Source organism: Giraffa tippelskirchi, chromosome 9 (genome assembly GCF_054371585.1).
Source record: "Giraffa tippelskirchi isolate mGirTip1 chromosome 9, T2T-mGirTip1v1.2.pri, whole genome shotgun sequence".
Classification (NCBI taxonomy): Eukaryota; Metazoa; Chordata; class Mammalia; order Artiodactyla; family Giraffidae; genus Giraffa; species Giraffa tippelskirchi.
In genome coordinates this window covers 128,539,078-128,561,176 of record NC_137283.1, presented here as the reverse complement: position 1 = coordinate 128,561,176, position 22,099 = coordinate 128,539,078, and the positions used below count along the sequence as shown (strand labels likewise).

Below are 22,099 nucleotides of genomic sequence, written 5' to 3'. Positions count from 1 at the left end.
TAAGAGGGTTCATTCTTCCTCTGTCTTTATACTTACGAGAAGGGGCCTAAACAAACATCTCATCTTTGCCTTCCCTGTAGAATATGATCAGATAGAGAAATCGATACCTTTTAAGAACTGCAATCTCCCCAGCCCTAGTAACCAGATACCCACAGGGGTCTAAACAATGAAAACAAACCTAATATCCTCAGAGAGATATGGAGAAATATCAATAATGAGAAGCAAGATCAGGAAGAAGAAGTCATTAAAAAGTCACAAAGAGTCGGACACGACTGAGCGACTGAACTGAACTGAACTGAACTGAATGTTGCAGAAACCAGTACTCGAGAAACCAAGCACCACACTCGGGGAGTTGGAGAACTCAAGTTTATTACGCTGGCGGGCCCAGAGGAGTTAACACTCCAAGCTCTGAGCCCTGAACGAAGGGATTACAGAGTTTTTATAGACAGACTGTAGTGGGCAGCACTAGCTGTTAATAGGATGGTTTAAACTAAGGGGTTTTGCACGTGCAGGAAGAGCAGTCAAGATGGGGAGGGGGATGCCTGGCCTGGACAGGCATGATTAAGCAGGTTTGCAGGGGCTGGGCAATTGCAAAGAGCAGGACAAGGGTGAGTGAGATAAACTCCAGTTCCTAGTATTGCAAGTCCCCACTTTCTGGGACTACGTGACCTACGTGATCTAGACTTTGCAAGAGGCAAGCTGAGTTACAGAGGCAGAAGGAAGAGGAGATTATGTAAAATTTTAACTTTTCCTCTTCAGTAAGAGTGAAAAATGGAAGAGTTGAAATGAAGAACACAAGAGTAAGTAGCAGGATAGATACAACTAAGGAAGAAATTAGCAACCCGGAAGGTGTGTTCAGTTCAGTTCAGTTCAGTCGCTCAGTCGTGTCCGACTCTTTGCAACCCCATGAACTGCAGCATGCCAGGCCTCCCTGCCCATCACCAACTCCCGGAGTCCACCCAAACCCATGTCCATCGAGTTGACAATGCCATCCAACCATCTCATCCTCTGTCATCCCCTTCTCTTCCTGCCCTCAATCTTTCCCAGGATCAGGGTCTTTTCAAATGAGTCAGTTCTTTGCATCAGGTGGCCAAAGTATTGGAGTTTCAGCTTCAACATTAGTCCTTCCAATGAACACCCAGGACTGATCTCCTTTAGGATGAACTGGTTGGATCTCCTTGCAGTCCAGGGGACTCTCAAGAGTCTTCTCCAACACCACAGTTCAAAAGCATCAATTCTGCGGTGGTCAGCTTTCTTCACCGTCGACCTCTCACATCCATACACGACCACTGGAAAAACCATAGCCTTGACTAGATGGACCTTTGTTGACAAAGTAATGTCTCTGCTTTTTAATATGCTGTCTCAGTTGCTCATAACTTTCCTTCCAAGGAGTAAATGTCTTTTGATTTCATGGCTGCAATCACTATCTGCAGTCATTTTGGAGCCCAGAAAAATAAAGTCAGCCACTGTTTCCACTGTTTGCCCATCTGTCTGCCATGAAGTGATGAGACCAGATGCCATGATCTTAGTATTCTGAATGTTGAGCTTTAAGCCAACTTTTTCACTCTCCTCTTTCACTTTCATCAAGAGGCTCTTTAGTTCTTCTTTACTTTCTGCCATAAGGGTGGTGTCATCTGCATATCTGAGGTTATTGATATTTCTCCCAGCAATCTTGATTCCAGCTTGTGCTTCCTCCAGCCCAGCATTTCTGATGATGTACTCTGCATATAAGTTAAATAAGCAGGGTGACAATATACAGCCTTGACGTACTCCTTTTCCTATTTGGAACCAGTTTGTTGTTCCATGTCCAGTTCTAACCGTTGCTTCCTGATCTGCATACAGGTTTCTCAAGAGGCAGGTCAAGTGGTCTGGTATGCCCATCTCTTTCAGAATTTTCCACAGTTTATTGTGATCCACACAGTCAAAGGCTTTGGCATAGTCAATAAAGCAGAGGTAGATGTTTTTCTGGAACTCTCTTGCTTTTTCAGTGATCCAGAGGATGTTGGCAATTTGATCACCAGTTCCTCTGCCTTTTCTAAAACCAGCTTGAACATCTGGAAGTTCACAGTTCAAGGTGTGATTGAGAAATTTATTCTGAAGAGAATAGGAAAGGATAAAGAGATAAAAAAATAAGTAATAATAACAAAGAACAAGAAGGAAAGAAGTAGAAATGCCAACGTGTGGAACATAGGAGTCCCAGAAGAAAAGAAAATATGAAGGAGCGGAAATATTTGAGAAAAGAATAACAATAAACTTCTCAAAATTAAAAAAAAATTCAGATTGAATGTGTCTAATGAAAAGGGAAGGGAAAAATCTACACCTTGATACTTTCAAGTGAAATTTGATAAATCACAGATTATAGGAGAATTCTGTTTCCAGGTAGAAAGTGGAGAGTAGCTTCAGGAAAAAATAAGACTATAAGTGACTCAGGGATAGAGAAAATAAGGCAGTGAGCAGTAGAGATTCACTTACTATATAGCAGAGACTTATAAAACATTGTAAAGAAATTATACTCCGAAAAAGAAAAAACTACCCTGTGATAAATAAACCATAATGGAAAAGAATATGAAAAAGAATATATATATATATATATACACACACACACACATATATATGAATAACTGAGTCACTTTGCTATACAGCAGAAATTAGCACAAATTTGTAAATCACGACTTCCTTGGTGGTGCAGTGAGTGGGACTCTATTTGCTAACGCAGGGGACAGAGGTCAATCCTTGGTCTTAGAAGATTCCGTATGCCCCAGAGCAACTAAGATTGTGTGCCACAACTACTGATTCCATGCTCTAGAGCCTGGAATTTGCAAATACTGAGCCTCTGTGATGTAACTACTGAAGCCCATGTGCCCTAGAGCCTGTGCTCTGCAACAAGAGAAGCCACCACAATGAGAAGCCCACACACCACAATGAAGAGTAGCCCCTGCTCCCTGCAACTAGAGAATGCCCTCACAGAAATGAAGATCCAATGGAACCAAAAAAAATAATTAAAAAAATTGAAGCAACATTTAAAAACTTTTAAATCAACTATACTTAGAAAAACTTATAAAAGGAGGAACACGTTCTGAGCTCCAAGCAATGTGAGGCTGGGAACTCTGTGCTGCAGCTGCTGGGACTGGTCTCAGGAATATCGGGATAATTGCTGTTGTAGGGCATTTTATGTTTTATTAGGCCTGGAAAAAAGCTGAGTGCGGGAGAATTGATGCTTTTGAACTGTGGTGTTGGAGAAGACTCTTGAGAGTCCTTTGGACTGCAAGGAGATCAAAGCAGTCAATCCTAAAGGAAATCAGTCCTGAATATTCATTGGAAGGACTGATGCTGAAGCTGAAGCTCCAATACTTTGGCCACCTGATGTGAAGAACTGATTCCTTAGAAAAGATCCTGATGCTGGGAAAGGTTGAAGGCAGAAGGAGAAGGGGGCAACAGAGATGAGATTTTTGGGTGGCATCACTGACTTGATGGACATGAGTCTGAGCAAGCTCTGGGAGTTGGTGATGGACAGGGAAGCATGGTGTGCTGCAGTCCATGGGGTTGCAAAGAGTCGGACACGACTGAGTAGCTGAACAACAACTGATTGTTGGAGCACATAGAATAATGTTACTTTTTAAGATGACCGTTGAAAATATATTCACAACTGCAGTTTTTGGCTGGCTTTGGGCATTTTATAAGCTTTAACTAAATTTCCCTAATCTCTTCTTCCTGTTTTTGAGAGACTATAGTTGTTTTCTTTTAATAATAATAATAAAAAACCCTCCAAATTTAAACTTCTCTCAAGAAACTTCTAAACTTTTCCAATATGATTGTACCATTTCACATTTTACTTAGTGAATTAGTTTAGGTTGTCCACAGCACCAAAATAGATAGGATATGTGTGTATGTGTATGTGTGTGTGTGTGTGTGTGTTTATGTTTAGAGATTCATCATAAGATATTGGCTCTCATGCTTATGAAGGCTGAGAAATCCTGAGATGTGCTGTGGGCAAGCTGGAGACCCAGGAGATCTGTGTAAGGTTCCAGTCCAACACTGAAGGCCTGGGAACCAGGAGAATCAAATGTGTCAGTCCCAGTTCAAAAACAAAGAAACTTGAAACCCCAGAAGAGCTGATGTTTCTGTTTGAATCCAAGGGCAAGAAAAGCCCAGTGTCTCAGATCAGTCAAGCACCCCTTATTCAAAGGAGGATTAGCTCTTTTTGTTGGATTCATGCCTTCCACTGATTGAATGAGGGCCACCCATATTAGGGAGGGCAATCTTATACAGTCTACCAATTCCAATGTTAGCTCATCCAAAACTCCTGCATCACAGACACACTCAGATTTGTTTGGACCAAATCTCTGGGCACCCTGTGGCCTGGTCACACTGACACATAAAATCAATCATCACATCTAGTATCAACAATATTTGAGAGTTCCAGCTGCTTTACTCTAACACTTGGCAATATCAATAGTTTTACTTTTAGCCATTCCAGTGGGTATGTGCTACCACCTCTTTGGGTTTTCATTAGCACTTTTTCTGGGTTCCTCTGATGTTGAGCATTAGCCATTCATATACTTTCATTTGTGAAGTATCTGTTCAAATCTTTTGTTCATTTTCATTAGGTTTCATTAAGTTGCAAGGGTTTTTTATATTTTCTGAATGTAAGACCTTTGTCAGATATGCACATTCTGAACATTTTCTCCCACTCTGTGACTTGCCATACCTATATATGTGTCTGTGTGTATATGTTTCTTAATATTAGTGTATATGCATATCTATGAGTGTATACATATCTGTGTTTATATAGCTCTTTTACTATCACTTTAGTGGCATTTTGGGAGGTGGCTGTGAATAAATGCATATGTTATTTGACATATCTTGTTTCAATCTGTAATTCTTTAACTCTGCTCTTTAAGTGCTCGTCACACTCTGTGTAGAGTATATGTCACATTACATTACTGTGATTTACATGTTTACTGGGCTCTGGGCTTGTGAAGGGTGACACAGGGTCTTTATCTTTGTATTCCCAGTGACTAGCATAGACCTTGGCAGTTATTCTGCAACTTAATAAATTGAAACATGGACACTCCTTATCTTGGAGAAGATGGGATTTTGATGGTGCACTCTAGGACTCTTTTTCTCTCCTTTTGTCATTGAATTAGAATTTTTTTTTTTTGGAAACTTTAATTGGAAACATAAAGTGTGAAAAGTCTGAGTGTATTTTACAAAGTTCTCTAATTAAACAGCATTGAGCTTTCAATTAGAGCAGCAATCTGCAAACTGTCTGTAAAGGGGTGGAGAATAAATAGTTTCAGTTTCTTGCTCCTGCAGTCTCTGTCACAACTCTGCAACTCTGCTGTTATAGTGTATGGGCAGTCAGAGATGATACAGAAATGAAGGAATGGGTGTGGCTGTGTTCAAATAAAACCTTATTTGTAAAACAAGCAGCATGTTGAATCTGGCCCACAGTCTGTAGTTTACTGACCCCCAAACCAGAGGAACCATGGGTGAACCTTAACATTCAGGCATGAATGATACTTGAGGTGTTTATACCTCCAATAGGCACATGGTTTAACTACTTCCCCAATCCTATGTGCAGTGGTAGAATTTATTTTCCCTGTATCTTTTGCAATATTTGTCTGGTCATGGGAATGTGCCTCTTAGATCTCCAGCTATAGAGAGTGTTATCAACTAACGGCCCTAGATGCCACCTTCTGATATCCACTCCCACGTTGTTTCCAATGGGTTGATCCCAGACAGAGACTGAGCACAGCAGAGGTAGCAGGGCAAGCTCATACCCTGGAAATATAGGACTCTGTTGACTGGTGAACTAAGAACTTCTCTGACAGCCCAGCTGAACTTCCTTAAATTGCACTGCCCTGTAAGATGTTTCCAACCGACCTTCTTTCCAGCCATCCCCCCTTCCCCTCCATTGCAGTTCAATGACTCTGCCCCCCATTTCCAGCTCTGTCTCTGCTTCATCTCACAGGTATGTTCTTGAATTTGGCTTCTTCATTTTCAAGCACTGTACCAAATTAAACTGTTAATTTTGTGCTTTGTAGACTCAATTATCAAAGAATGGGTTGATATTTGTCATAAAGAGAATTTGAAAGAAAGAAAGCGTGGAGAAGGAATGTAAAAAAAATACTTAAAGATGCAAAGTGGACAGTGAGATGTCAATTGACTGGGTAGACCAGGGCAATAGGAGGGCATTTCCTCCTAAATGTCTACAGATAGGGTTCATGAAGACAAGCAAGTTGCCACTTTGCACAGACTCCAAGAAAGATTGAGACTCAGGGGTGAGTGGAAGGCAAGACTGAACTTCAAATTCAAGGAAATAATACCCCAGAGTCTCTGGCCACAGGAACTCCCAGGTACAGTGGAGGGTAGGGGTAAAGCGATGAACTCAAGGTTGTGGAGGGAGGGTGTACACTGAGTGGTGAGACATCCAGCCTCCTCTTTGCTTTGCTCCCAGACCACCAGCCAAGCATTATCCTGCAGACTAGATAAAGCTAGAGAATTCTCTTAGTCCTGGAAGGATACTGATATTTTAAGGTTATTCAACTGAAGTCTGATTTGATGCCCTTCACTCCAAAGACATTCAGAAGCTCTGTCCATGTACCTAGAGTTTCTGACCCACTTTTTCATTCCTTAATTGGACATAAGACTTGACAGACAAGGACCACTCAACATTTTGGGAAAGCTTCCTACATGAAAAGCAAAGACAAAGGCAACTAATTATATAACTAAACAGAAGAATTCATAGGAAACCGAGAAATAAGAGAGTAAAAGAGAGTTTATAAAAGAGAACATATTGCTTCTGTGAAACAAGAACAAGATGATACAGAAAAAGAATAATCAGAACATAAGAGAAAGCCTTTGAGATTTAATAATATGATCTTCCACCTTCAAAACAACAAATAAAAAAATCAAAAGGAGGAGCAGCAGGTAATAATAAGGAAATTATCCAGAAAATAAAATGAAAAATTAAATGAAAGATGATCAGATGTTTGAGTATCTGACTAATTGGAATTTTGGAAAGAAAGAGCAGGTAAAACTATTGATAGGAAATTATCTAAAAAGTGATATAAGGCATTTCCAATAATGGAAAGCCCAAGTCTAGCATCTAGAGTAAAAAAGACACTGAGATGTCTATCATGAAATTTCAGAATACCAAGGATGAAGAAAAGATCCATCAGGTGCCCCAAAGAGAGAAACCTAGATCACCATCAACGGGTTGGGAATCATATGAGATTGGAATTTGCAATTGTGTTTGCTTGAAGAGAGTGGAACAATGTTCCATGAGGGCATCTTGCCAAAATAAGCCTCCAAACATTTAAAATTGATTATGAAACCCTTGCGAAAGTTTTTCAACTATTTCCCATTACAAGGGGTCAGAGTCTATGATCTTGGGAAGGGTGTATCAGATCATCTACAATCTGAATCCAGGTGTCTTCCCCATGTTTCTCACTACCTGTTAAACACAGAAAACTGAGGTTATTACAGAAGACAAGTTATTTGTCCAATATTTCCCTGAATATCTTGTTCATGTCCATATCTTTGTTGTTGTTGTTGTTCAGTTGCTCTGTCATGTCCAATTCTTTGATACCCCATAAACTGTAGTATGCTAGGCTTCCCTGTCCTTTGCCATCTCCCGGAGCTTGTTCAAACTCATGGCCATTGAATTGATGATGCCATCCAACATCGTGTCCTTTGTCATCCCCTTCTCTTCCTGCCTTCAATCTTTCCCAGCATCAGGGTCTTCTCTTGATGCGAATCAGCTCTTCGCATCAAGTGGCCGAGGGATTGGAGTTTCAGCTTCAGCATCAGTCCTTCCAATGAATAGTGGAAAAAGTGAAAGTGAAAGTTGTTCAGTCATGTCCTACTCTTTGTGACCCCGTGGACTATACAGCACATGGAATTCTCCAGGCCAGAATACTGGAGTGGGTACCCTTTCCCTTCTCCAGAGGATCTTCCCAACCCAGGGATTGAACCCATGTCTCCCACATTGCAGGCAGATTCTTTACCAGCTGAGCCACAAGGGAAGCACAAGCATACTCGAGTGGGTAGCCCATCTCTTCTCCAGGGGATCTTCCCGACCCAGGAATCAAACCGGGTTCTCCTGCATTGCAGGCGGATTCTTTACCAACTGAGATATCAAGGAAGCCTACCAATGAATAGTTAGGATTGATTTCCTTTAGGATTGACTGGTTTGAAGTTTCAGCTTCAGCATCAGTCCTTCCAATGAATGTTCAGGACTGATTTCCTTTAGGATGGACTGGTTTGATCTCCTTGCAGTCCAAGGGACTCTCAAGAGTTTTCTCCAGCACCACAATTCAAAGACATCAATTCTTTGAAGCGTAGCTTTCTTTGTAGTCCAACTCTCATGCCTATACATGACTGCTGGGAAAACCATAGCTTTGACTATACAAACCTTTGTCAGTAAAGCATCCATATCCATATCTTTAGGTCCATATCTTTATCCTTAATTTAAGCCTGAGGAAAGGCTTGGAGTGATGTAGACCTTTTCTAGTTGTCTAATACTCAGTTCAAATGTCACCACCTCTTTCTTGAAGTTTTCCCTTCAAATTCAGTAACAGAAAAAGGGTATAAAGATGAAATCAGTTAGATGAAAATAGAGTTAGTTTGTGGAATTTGTACCCCTCTCCCTATCCAGATCAGGCAGAATTAATCACTCTGCCATGCTTCCATCATGTGAAAAATTAAGACAACCTAATGTCTAATGTCATCACAGTATAGTAATTTGAATATGATTTTTATCTTCCTCACACCATTTTGAACTCCTTGAAAGTATGTTCCATGTTTAGTTAGTTTTGCATCACAGTCCCTAGCTTTGTGCTTGCATGAATTGATACTCCGTAAATAGCCCTTAAGTTGTAATGAACTCATAAGCATCTAAAGTGAAAAACAGAACAAAATAGCCACAATAGGGCTTATAGGTCATCTCTGAAATCTTTCCCAATATGACCACTGGTACACAGTTTCTTGGGCTTCCCAGGTGGCACAGTGGTAAAGAATCTGCCTGCCAATGCAAGAGACACAGGAGATGCAGTTTCAATTCTTGGATAGGGAAGATTCGCTGGAGTAGGAAATGACAACCTGCTCCAGTATTTTTGCTTGGAGAATCCCATGGACAGAGGAGCCTGGTGGGCTACAGTCCATGGGGTCACAAGGAGTCAGATGTGACTGAGTGACTAAGCGTGCACACAGGTAGTTGGTTGGTTGATTGATGTGGAAATTCTCTGATCTGTGAACACTACCTGTTCCTTGTGTGTATATGTTAGTCACTTAGTTGTGTCCAACTCTTCGTGACCCCAGAGTCTGTCCATGGAATTCTCTAGGCAAGAATACTGGAGAGGGTTGCCATTTCCTTCTCCAATATGTTCCCTATCCATTAGCCAATGTGTTACATCAACTAACTGGGATGAGGTGAAGGGATCTACAAACCTTTCAAAAGATGTACATGTATTCCCTTCAATACAGAATGCTTGAGATGGATCACATTTTCCCCTTGTGCTTATCCTACCAGGAATGCTGCTGTAAGAAGGAGAATGTTCAGTATGAGAACAATGCTATAAGCATGAGATCAGTTAAATGAAAACATGGTCAACTTATGGAACTTTATAAATATTATGTATCTTTATAAAAACAATATAATTTCCTCCTGCTTGGCATAGTTGTAATTCAAGCATCACAGATATCAAAGAATTTATAAAAGGACAGGTACATTTATTTCGGGGGCAGTTGCTCTGAAATTTCAAATAATAGGAAACATGCCAACTTCTAACAAGAATAAACTTTGATAAAAATGCAAATGAAAAATGAATTCAGTTTTCTAAATCCAGAATTTTTTTTTAAAACAGGGGCTATTTTCTTCAACTGTTGAACAGCACCATGTTTGAGAAAAGACAGTAATTTAAAACATAAAGGGAAAATTGATAGAGTTGTTAATGGAAAATGGAAGATTACAGCTTTCAGTGACATGTTAGACAAGCATATTTAAACAATTTCAAAGTACTTCCCCCCCCCCAACAGGATCGCTTATGTCTCATTCCTGAGTCATCAGTGTGTTTAATTCATTCCAGAGGCTTCTGATTAGTTGTTCATCTTTTTGCAGCCACATAGCTTTATTGTTATGAGTGAGATGTATCTCTTCTAATGACCATGTAAAGCAGCTCTCAGTAACACCCATATGATTATGTCTATCACAGTGATTAATCTAAGCTACATTTCAGGAGATGAGAGCCTGACCAAGTAGCCAGGACACCAAGGATGAGCTTTTCAAATGGCCAAGCGTTAGTGTCTAAGTGTGGATCACTTCAGTTCAGTTGCTCAGTCGTGTCTGACTCTTTGCAACCCCATGGACTGCAGCAAGCCAGGCCTCCCTGTCCATCACCATCTCCTGTAACTTACTCAAACTCATGTCCATTGAGTCAGTGATGCCATCCAACCATCTCATCCTCTGTTGTCCCCTTCTCCTCTCACCTTCAATCTTTCCCAGCATCAGGGTCTTTTCAGTGAGTCAGTTCTTTCAAATGAGTCAGTTCTTCACATCAGGTGATCAAAGTATTGGAGCTTCAGCTTCAGCATCAGTCCTTCCAATGAATATTCAGGACTGATCTCTTTTAGGTTGGACTGGTTGGATCTCCTTGCTGTTCAAGGGACTCTCAAGAGTCTTCCCCAACACCACAGTTCAAAAGCATCAATTCTTTGGTGGTCAGCTTTCTTTATAGTCCAACTCTCACATGCATACATGACTACTGGAAAAACCATAGCCTTGACTAGACAGACCTTTGCTAGCAAAGTAATGTCTCTGCTTTTTAATATGCTGTCTAGGTTGGTCATAGCTTTCCTTCCAAGGAGCAAGTGTTTTTTAATTTCAAGGCTGCAGTCACCATCTGCAGTGATTTTGGAGTCCCCCCAAAATAAAGTCTATCACTGTTTCCATTGTTTCCCCATCTATTTGTTATGAAGTGATGGGACCGGATGCCATGATCTTAGTTTTCTGAATGTTGAGTTTTAAGCCAAGTTTTTCACTCTCCTCTTTCACTTTCATCAAGAGGCTCTTTAGTTCTTTGCTTTCTGCCATAAGGGTGGTGTCACCTGCATATCTGAGGTTATTGATATTTCTCCAGGCAATCTTGATTCCAGCTTGTGCTTCATCCAGCCGAGCATTTCTCATGATGTACTCTGCATATAAGTTAAATAAGCAGGGTGACAATATACAGCCTTGATTTACTCCTTTCCTGATTTGGAACCAGTCTGTTGTTCCATGTCCAGTTCTAACTGTTGCCTCCTGATCTGCATACAGATTTCTCATGAGGCATGTCAGGTGGTCTGGTATTCCCATCTCTTTCAGAATTTTTCACAGTTTATTGTGATCCACACAGTCAAAGGCTTTGGCATAGTCAATAAAGCAGAAATAGATGTTTTTCTGGAACTCTCTTGCTTTTCTGATAATTCAGCATATCTCTGGTTCCTTTGCCTTTTCTAAATCCATCTTGAGCATCTGGAAGTTCACGGTTCACGTATTGTTGAAGCCTGGCTTGGAGAATTTTGAGCATTACTTTGCTAGTGTGTGAGATGAGTGCAATTATGCGGTAGTTTGAGCATTCTTTGGCATTGCCTTTCTTTGGAATTGGAATGAAAACTGACCTTTTCCAGTTCTATGGCCACTGCTGAGTTTTCCAAATTTGCTGGCATATTGAGTGCAGCAGTTTCACAGCATCATTTTTTAGGATTTGAAATAGCTCAACTGGATTTCCATCACCTCCACTAGCTTTGTTCATACTGATGCTTGCTAAGGCCTACTTGACTTCATATTCCAGGATGTCTGGCTTTAGGTGAGTGATCACACCATCATGGTTATCTGGGTCATGAAGATTTTTTTGTATGGTTCTTCTGTGTATTCTTGCCACCTCTACTTCATATCTTCTGCTTTTGTTAGGTCTATAGCATTTCTGGTCTTTATTGTGCCCATATTTGCATGAAATGTTCCCTTGATATCTCTAATTTTCTTGAAGAGCTCTCTAGTCTTTCCCATTCTATTGTTTTCCTCTGTTTCTTTGCACTGATCACTGCAATATGTATATACTTGTGTTTTGAAGCAGGGAATATGTGCCCTATAATATATAAAACATATCTTGTTTTACAGAAGTACCATGTCCCTCAAATGAAGGAAGAATTGCATCAAGTAGCTGGAGTAGACCCAGGCAAGGAGTGTATGTGACAGAGATACTTACCAGTTAGAAAAAACTTGCTGAAGGCAGTGAGAATTTCTGCTTTGAGGACCCAAGGGTTGTGCTGTGTGAGTTCTAGGACTGGGTTTTACTGGATGAGTTCATCAGTATCTTTATCTTTATAGGATCCTTCCTTCAGGAGGTCAACAGGTAGCTTCCAGGAGGTGGTTGACTTCCTGCACTGTATCCCATGGAATTTTAGAGGAAGGTTGGATTGCCTCTGGAGAAGAAAGGTGGATCCTGGAGTGATTCCCAAAACTGGTGGGAGTACTAAAAGCAACATCAAATCCTCTGAAATTGATCCAAATCATTGTCCCAATCTGTCCATCTTTAGTGCTACTGTCCTAGCCAAAAGCTGTCCCTGCACATCGAATAATCGAAAACAGCAGCTTGATCATGTTTCCATACTTCCTTGCTGGATTCCTTATGATCTTTTCTCCTCAGAGTAACCAGAGTGATAGTCTAAAAAATAAATGAATTAAGTGATATTCTTAAAAACAAATAAAAGCACTTCCTTACTTAAAATCCCCCAGTGCCTTCCCATTTCACCAATAATAAAATCCAAATGCCTTGTGATGGCCTTCAAAACCCCAAGGAGCCTGGCCTCTGGTACCTCTTAACATCATCTGTGACAGTATTCTGTGACCACAGGGACTTTCCTGTGGGTCCTCCCCAGGGCTTCATGACATGTTGTTCCCTTTGACTGAAATGTGCTTCTTGCACATTCCTCCTTCCTGTTATTTAGGGTTTAGCTCAGATATCTTTCTTATTGTTGTTTATTTATTTTTGGCTGTGTTGGGTCTCTGTTGTGGAGAAGGAAATGGCAACCCACTCCAGTATTCTTGCTGGAAAATCCCATGGACAGAGGAGCCCGGTAGGCTACAGTCCATGGGGTTGCTAAGAGTCGGACACGACTGAGCAACTTCATTTTCACTTTTCACTTTCATACACTGGAGAAGGAAATGGCAACCTACTCCAGTATTCTTGCCTGGAGAATCCCAGGGACAGAGGAGCCTGGTGGGCTGCCGTCTCTGGGGTTGCACAGAGTCCGACACGAGTGAAGTGACTTAGCAGCAGCAGCAGCAGCAGCAGGGTCTCTGTTGCTGCTGGATTTTTCTCTAGTTGCGGTGAGCAGGGCTACTCTCTAGTTGCAGTCCACGGGCTTCTCATGGCTATGGCTTCTCTTGTTGTGGAGCACAGGCTCTAAGGCACTTGGGCTTCAATAGTTTCAGCTCCTGGGCTCTAGAGCACAGCCTCAGTAGTTGTGGCACATGGGTTCAGTTGCTCCTCGGCGTGTGGGATCTTCCCAGATCAGGGATTGAAACTGTGTCTCCTACATTGGCAAGCGAATTCCTTACCGCTGAGCCACCAGGGAAGCCCTAGCCCAGATATCTTGATCTAATCTAAATCACACCCCCCCCAACTCCCTCCATCACATCACCTTTCTGATTTTTTTCAAATATATATATTTGCTGTTACATTATCTATCTATCTTAGTTGCTATTTAGTTCAAGTGAAACTTGAACTCAAGACTGTTTGCTCCCTGACTCATATTTTGCCCACTGTGTCCTGCCTCAGATTTCTGAGATAGAGAGCAGCTGAAAGGTTTTGGCAAAATGTGCAGTCTTTATCCTTTGCTAAAACTTCCTGGGTATAATTTCTATCTACTCACCTGTCATAATGAAGTGAGTGAGGGAATGAATGCCCTTCAAGAATCTTCTTTTCTCTTTTCTTTACAGTCTAGGAAAGAGCTGGCTTAAGTAGTCGATGATGCATCTTTTTACACGGACTATAATCTGACCCAACTCAATCATTAAAGCTGAGAGGATCTTCCAAATGAAAGGCTTAGCCCAGCTTTTTTGTTCTGTGCTGATGAAAGAAAATAGATAGGCTGGTTATGGGAGCTGGGAAGGAGTTTTTAAGTCTTTGCTCTTTCTAACAAAGGCTCCCTCCGTCTGTCAGGTGGCCTTATCATGTTCCACTAAGAATTACCTCTTGTCCTTGGTGCACACTGAGACCCTCCTTCTGGGGAGATAGGAAGAAGGAAGGAGAAGAGTAAAGGCACCTGTGCATATAAAAGGAGCTGAGATGCAGATGTAGACTGTGGACACCAAGGGGGGAAAAGGAGTGGGATGAATTGGGAAATTGGAATTAATGTATATTCACTATTGATATTATGTATAAAATACATGGGCTTCCCAGGTGGCTCAGTAGTAAAGAATCTACCTGTTTCTGTTGTAAGTTCATTGGTGTCTTACTTTAGATTCCACATATAAGTGATATCATATGTTATTTGCCTTTCTGTTTCTAACTTACTCCACTTAGTATGGTCATCTCTAGGTCCATCCATGTTGCTGCAAAGGACATTATTTCATTCTTTTTTATGGCTGAGTAACATTCCATTGTATATATGTCCCACATCCTCTTCATACATTCATCTGTCAATGGACATATAAGTTGCTTCCCTGTCTTGGCTATTGTAAATAGTGCTGCTATGGACATTGGAGTGTATGTATCTTCTCAAACTAGATTTTTGGAACGATTTGTTATGCTGCTACAGTAGACGGTGAAACAAGCCGTACCTGACCAGCAGTTTGATTCAGGCCAGTATCAAGATATCTTATCAGCCTACCAGTACACCATAGGCATCATTCCTCCTCAGTCAGCTGTCACAGGAAATAAGGGGACCTACGTACCATTTGAGAGAAGAATGTTATGGAAACAGAGGTAGTCACGTGTGAGTCTAGGTCAACTGCTAATGCTAGTCACCTGTGCTTTCTAAGCCCACTTGGACCTGGTCTCAAATATATCCTTTAAGTGAACAACACCTAGCTCAAAATTATACCTGCTCACATGGGTGGTTCAGATGTTCAGAATCTACTGTGAAACTGTTTCACAATAGTTCTTTGTCCCCAAGGAAATGACATTGTTCCAGAACCTTAGAGTCTGCTCAGCAGCTGACCTATTACAGTTTTCCAGAGGTTCCACACGGCAGCTCCTTGTTGGCTGTGGTCACCTACCTCTAGGAAGCTGGGATCTGCTGGGTCACACTGTCTGAGATGGAAGCTTGGGCCTGTTACCAAGCTCTCCTCAGCTCTGGGCACTACTTGAAACTGACAGCTTTTCAAGTCACCCATTAATGAGCTGGAGAGTAATCCCAAATGAAGTATATATTGCCTCTGAAATCCAAAGAAGTGCACCAAGTTATAAGCGTCAAAATTAGTAGGAGAAGATGTAAGGTGCAACAGCTTGTTCTTTTGGTTTTGAGATGTCCTAGCTTGTCCCAGACCATTGAACTTCTCCAAGCATCACCACTGTGGCACACCTTAGACATTTGGGAGGTTTACCACTTATGCTATGGAATGTATGTGTTTTGCCAGGGAATCCAGGGCACTCTCCACTTCCTGCTCCTGCTTAGGTCTGATTGGCATGATCACCCATCTATGGGTCAGTGGGACTTCCTGTGGCATGCCTAGCTGACCTGAGTATCTGTAGATTTTATTACAAACAGAGAGCAGGAGAGGTCAAAATAGCCTGTGGCAAGACAGTGAATGTGTTCAAACTCCTGGTTTCAATTGACAGAGTGGTACAATATGTTCTAGAGACATTGTCATCAACACAGCCAACATTTTAATGATGGTACTCAGTTTCAATTTTGTGGGAAATTCAAACACTATGTGGAATGTCTTATTTTCTAATGAAGTCAGCTATAGAAAATGTATAGAGTAAATTTATTGATGAATTTTTATCTTTTATAAGTGGAATAGTCCATGGAACATACATATGAACTGTGCCTTGAAACATTTTCCAAAGATAAATATTTTACATAAATACTTAAGTATTTTAAATGTATTTATTTACAAAGATAAATAGCTTTGATATAAATGTATTTTCAGGTTAAGGGAGAACAAAACCTCAGACGATGGCTGAAACATGTGTTTATCAGATAAGAACCATATAAATTCTCCACAAAAATAGTATAAATTCTTGCTATGGTTTTGGTACGGCTGAGAGGAAGGACATGCAGGTATCTCTCCCACCTTAAAGAAGATGAAATTAAGGCTATGATTAGCTTAGCCAGCTTAGTCAGTAAGGCAGTGACAAAATCCAGATCAGAAACAGGTTCCTTATCTAATGCTCTTAATGAATGTTAAACAGAAAAACAAAATAATGCAATCTTGATCCCAGTCTTGTCATAAGGAAAATATAAATTTGACCTCTTTGAGTACAGGAACCTAGACTGTTCATAATTAGATGCCTAATAGCTGACATGGATTGACTGGCAGGCATAACAGTCTTATATTTCTTTACTCAGTTTCACCTCTAACTCCAAGAGCTTTCATTTGGAAATAGCTTGGCTGGTCAATGAGATGAGGATGGATTGGATTGCAAATCAGGCAGTACAGCCTCTGGATTGAAAAATACTGCTCTAAAAAAAAAACAAAAAATATTGCTCTAAAGATCATCTTTATGAGGCTTCTTTCCTGAGGCAGTGGTAGAGATTTCAATTCTAGATAGTGCCTTGTGGAACCCACTGTGCATTTTGGGGATGAATTTGACCTTGTCCCTGGGGAAGCCATCGTCATGTAGGAGGCAGTCCTCTAATTCAGTCATAGCTGCTTGCAAAGCACCTGCATCAACAGGTTAGATAGCTTGAGTGTTTGTGCTTGTGTTAAGAAAGGCTTTACTTTAAGGTCATTGGTCTCTCTTTTTATTTTTAAGGAAAGCTAGATAAAAATTGCATTATGTTTAAATACATCATTCAGTCTAGAGAAAGTAAATGAGAGAAAGAAAAAAGCTTAATAACTAAGAAACTAGATCTGAATCCAAAGACCCTTGCCTAGGTTTCAATTCATGCTCTGCCAGTTTTCGGCTGAATGACTCTGAGCTCTCTGGTTATCTAAACTCGATTTCCTCATCAGTAAATCAGGGATAATAACAGCATCCATTGGACAGTGCTGCTTTGGGAACTGAGCAGGATCATCCATGGAAGAGCTGAGCTGGTTACTCAATCACTTTAAGAGCTTGGCAAGCATTTATTAGGCACGAACTGTTTTCTAAGCACGGGGTTCACAGACAGATAAAGAAAATCACTATCTAGAGGAAAATGTGGACAAATGAGTAGAAGGTGTGGAGAGAGGCAATTATAATGGGACACCCCAAAGGTACTCAAAGTGGGTGGTTTCTTGGGCCCCATGAAGCCTCAGCTGCCTCCTGAAGGATGAGCAGAGTTTCCTAGGTGAAGGAGGTAGAGAAGGACATTTGGGGCAGAAGAAACGTTAAGTGGCTCACATCACTTTTACGGGGAATAAAACTCACCCTAAGTGTGGCTCTTCCACTTTAAAAACATTAATTTAACCAAAATCAATCAAGCCATAATTTAGCTATGCTGTATCCTGAGAGTGAGGGGCAGGTGGAGAGAAAATCTTCGAGAAAAGACCTCAGCCCACCAGACCAGGGTCTGGTTCAACTGTCTGCATTCAGCATCCTCCCCTCTGTGGAAATTGATGTGATTTTTATAGCATCGTCTCTGCTTTCCTCTGCAAGCTTCTGCCCACCCCTCTGAAGCTGCATGCCTGCTTCTAGTTTAGTCTCTCCCATCTCATCCCAATTCTTTCCTCTGATCTAATCTACATCCTTCTTCGGCATTAATGTCGGCTCATCTCTAATGACTTGAATCTCATTTTAAGCCATTTGTCAGATTTCCTTTCAGTTGTCACTTGAAATGATGCTATCTCCAACTTTGATTCTGGGAAGAATTCAATAATCTAAAAAGTGTGTTTGGGAGGTGATCCTGGAAGCCCTGAGTGGAGGGAGCGAGTGCCGTAGGGAAGGAAAGGAAGCCAGGGAAGGAAGCAGACTGAGCAGTGGCCACTGGGTGACTAGGGCTTGACCCCACTGGGACCTCTGGAGGCAGTGTGGAACAGGTCTCAGGGTGTCTCCTGAGGAGTGAGGAAACTTTTTGCATGTTCTTTTTTGCACCAACTCCAGCCTGGCATTGCTTGGGGCCACACACAGAGTCTTAACTCCCCAGGACCTGTGGCCACCGGAAGGAGCCCTCGGGCAGCAAAGGGCAGGTGCCAGCACAAAGAAGCTATCCATGCCCAGTGCACAGAGAGGTGAGTCCGAAGGACACTGACAGCACTGTTGCACTAAACTTTGGTCATCTGGCCTTTCTTCTTGCTTCTAATCGCTTCCCTTTCTCAAACTGAACCTACTTTTGTTGCAGCCACCACATCAATCCATTTAATCACAAATGCATGTACAACTAGGACCTGAAGGTTTAATATATTACGTCCCCTACATATGAACAAATTCTGTTCTGAGAGCACGTTCATAAGTCCAATTTGTTCATAAGTCTGAAAGTTAGCCTTGGTACCCAATTAACACAATCAGTTATATAGTGCTGTACTGTAAAAGGTTTATAATGCTTTTCACACAAATGAGACATTAAAAACAAATGACAAAAAATAAACATTTGTTATCTTACCATACAGTACCTTGAGAAGTACAGGAGTACGGTACAACCGCTGGCATACAGGGGCTGACATCGGGTGAACGGGCAAGAAGTTACTGACTGGAGAAGGGAGATGAAGTGGGAGATGGTAGAGGTGAAAGCTCGTCAGCAATAGGAGCTGGAGGGCAAGCCACGATTTCACTCAGGCTTGATGTTGATGGAAGGTGGCTTTGTGTCTTCGGAAGTGCGAAACTTGAAGGTTTGTATGTAGGGGATTTACTGTACCCGGATGTCACCTTTGCAATGTCTCGTGCACCACTCCCCTTGGCCCTTCCCTTCTTGGTTCAACTTCATCACCTCTTTCTGGTCCACAGCTGTAGCCTCCGAATTAGTCTCCCTGCTCCTGGTCTCTCTGTCTCTGCTTCATCTTACATACTGTTGCCGGAGTAATGTTCTGAATGCAGAGTTCTGCTCCTTCAAAAAAAAAAAATCTTCTGGAATGTATGGAATTGAATGTATGAAATTGTCTGGACCAGTATGGAATGACTGCTCAGCCTAGCATTTCAGATTCTTTAAAGTACGGGCCATATTTATATTTACAGCTTTGCTTTTCTATTGGTCTATTAAAAGTTATATGCATTCCCTACCACTCCCTGCTGCCGAATTTGCCCAGTATTTCCCCATCTGTGTGACTTTGTCCCCTTGAAATGCCTGCCCCACCTGCCACCATCTGTTTGCTGAAATTGTAACCATTTTCATAGTTTAAGTTGAAAGACAACTCCTCCATGAAGCTCTCCTGAGTTCTCCCTTCTTTGCCCCTTGTATTGAATCTGTGCCCCATGGCCTTTGCCCAATTTTGCCAGGTATTGCTGTCATTCCCTCACTTTGTTGTAAGGCTCCAGAGGAAGAGAGTAACTAAAACACAGCACTTTGCACGTGGACAATATTTCTTGGATATAATACATGTATATAAACTCTATTGCTAGACGGTATATTTTCAAGTGGGCTTCCCCGGGTGGCTCAGCAGTAAAGAATCCATCTGCAATGCAGGAGACATGGTTTTGATCCCTGAGTTGGCAAGATCCCCTGGAGGAAGGCATGGAAACCCACTCCAGTATTCTCATCTGGAAGATTCCATGGACAGAGGAGTCTGGCGGGTTACAGTCCATGGGGTTGCAAAGAATCGGACACAACTGAAGTGACTTAGCACACACACGTGCATACTTAAAAGTATAGGTTCACTTTATCAATAAATTTTAAATGTACACACATGAAATATATTTTGCCCAAATATAAATGGGATTATCTGACTTGTATTACTTGGATGACAGACACTCACACAATGGGTGTTATTGTAAAGCACAAAGCAGGAGTCATAACATTATCAAATATGCTACAGATTCCAGGTGCTGTATCAAATGTGTCACAGACAGGATTAGCTCAGGGATAGGTAAAGGCTAATTTGCTTCTTCTGAGTATAATTGCAGGAATTAAAATACAGAACATCTGGTACACACAAGCCCTTCTCCCTCACCCACAGCGATCACAACATTTAGCTGCCAGCTGGAATCATATCCCCAAGGAAGAGCTATCTTGCTTCAAGGACTTGGCCAGGGGCAGCCCTAGGAGGTGAGCTGGGTATGCCTCGGGCACCCATGTCCTTTTATGACTGCTATGTGGGCATCCTTCTCCCCTACCAGGCTTGTTTTCTGGTGTCCCACCCCACATGACTGGTCCTCATTGACTGATGTTCCGTTTCACACCAATAACTTGACTGCCCAGGTGCTTATCACTGCAAGCTGCCTCACTTCCCCAAGAATGTTAAATTAAGAAGGTATTTGGTGTCTCTTGAGCAAAAAGAGCTACCTCCTGTCCAACATTCCTTACATGATGAGTTTCTTTCTTTCTGTGCTGGGTCTTCATTGCTTTGTGTGGGCTTCTCATCACAGAGGCTTCTCTTGTTGCAGAGCACAGGTTCTAGGTCCGCAGGCTCGGTAGTGGCAGCTCACAGGCTCTAGAGCACAGTCTCAATAGTTGTGGCATACGGGCTTAGTTGCTCCACAGCATGTGGAATCTTACCAGACCAGGGATCGAACCTGTGTCCCCTGCATTGGAAGGATGATTCTTATCCCCTGTACCACCAGGGAAGTGCCTTATATGCATTTCTTAATGTGTAGTGCATGGACCACCAACATCAGAATCACTTTATTTGGAGGAGTACTCATTAAATATTCAGATTCCAAGCCTCTACTACCATGACTATGAAATAAAAATCTTTGATGGTAGAATCCAGGGAACTCTTTTTTTTTTTGCAGATTTTTATGCATGCTAAAATTAGAAAACCCTTGCTTTAAAGTGTCTTGCTTTGGGAATGGGAAAAGTATATGCCTGTTTCTTTCCTGGCTGGTTGAACTCCTACATATAACTGTGATCAAGGCCTGTGATAAGTGTATTGTCACTTTAAGAAAATCTTGCCAACATTTATAGAGGAATTTTGATCACCTACATGATTATATAGGTTCAGAATGGAAACAAAATAACTAACACTTGAAATAGTAAATATTAAAGTGGAGGTAGCTGGGGGAGAAGTTAAAAAGGAACAAAAAATAAAAGCAGACAGGTCAACAATAAAAAGCCTACCATTTTCAATGATCTCAGGATATGTCCTTTGACCAATCTGGGGATCTGTTAATTCATAATACTGGGGGCTTCCTTGATGGCTCAGTGGTAAAGAACCCACCTCCCAACAGTAGGAGGCATGGATTCCATCCCTGGATCTGGAAGATCCTGGAGAAGGAAATGGCAACCCACTCCAGTATTCTTGTCTAGAAAATCTCATGGACAAAAGGAGTCTGGCAGACTATAGTCCATGGGATTGCAAAAGAGTTGGACATGACTTAGCAACTAAACAACAATTCATAATATTAGTTTGAACTCATAGGCAGCCTCTTATTACCATTTGAGTTACACGTGCTCTTTTATGTAAATGGCCTTGCCTTTACAAATCATAAGCTGTGTTTTTATCAGCCTTTGAGGAGACCCTTGTTAACCACTGATGTTCAGAAGCCAGAGCTGTTGTTGGCTGACAGCTCTGCTGCCTTCTGCCTCTGTAAGCTTCCTTGTTCCGGCTCCCGCACAGATTCTGCAGACCCTTGCAGAGCCCTTCTCATCTGATACTGCCTCTGTCCTTTGTACATGGGAGGAATGGTCACTATGATAGAGCCTGATTCTTGTATATTTCGCCCCTTATCACAAAGCATAGTCCCTTAGAAATTGCTAGAGGTTCTAGCTTTTTGTTTTTATTGAAACTCTTCCTTTCTTCTACTATCTTTCATCTCTGTGTCTTACTAGAGGTAATCTGGGAATAAAGGCATTGCGGGATCAGGAAGGTAGGTTG

The 22,099-nt window shown here is 41.6% G+C and overlaps 1 long non-coding RNA gene across 1 annotated transcript; it reads right to left on the bottom strand.

The window, feature by feature from the left end:
* Window positions 1-5,149: 5,149 nt before the first annotated feature.
* On the bottom strand, window positions 5,150-15,124 carry LOC145521013 (uncharacterized). The gene is made up of 6 exons (XR_014064983.1): window positions 15,091-15,124; window positions 13,918-14,114; window positions 12,249-12,707; window positions 9,454-9,543; window positions 8,420-8,567; window positions 5,150-7,817 (listed from the first exon to the last, which is right to left on the bottom strand). It is a non-coding gene; the product is annotated as an uncharacterized LOC145521013 (long non-coding RNA).
* Between the last annotated feature and the right edge of the window lie 6,975 nt (window positions 15,125-22,099).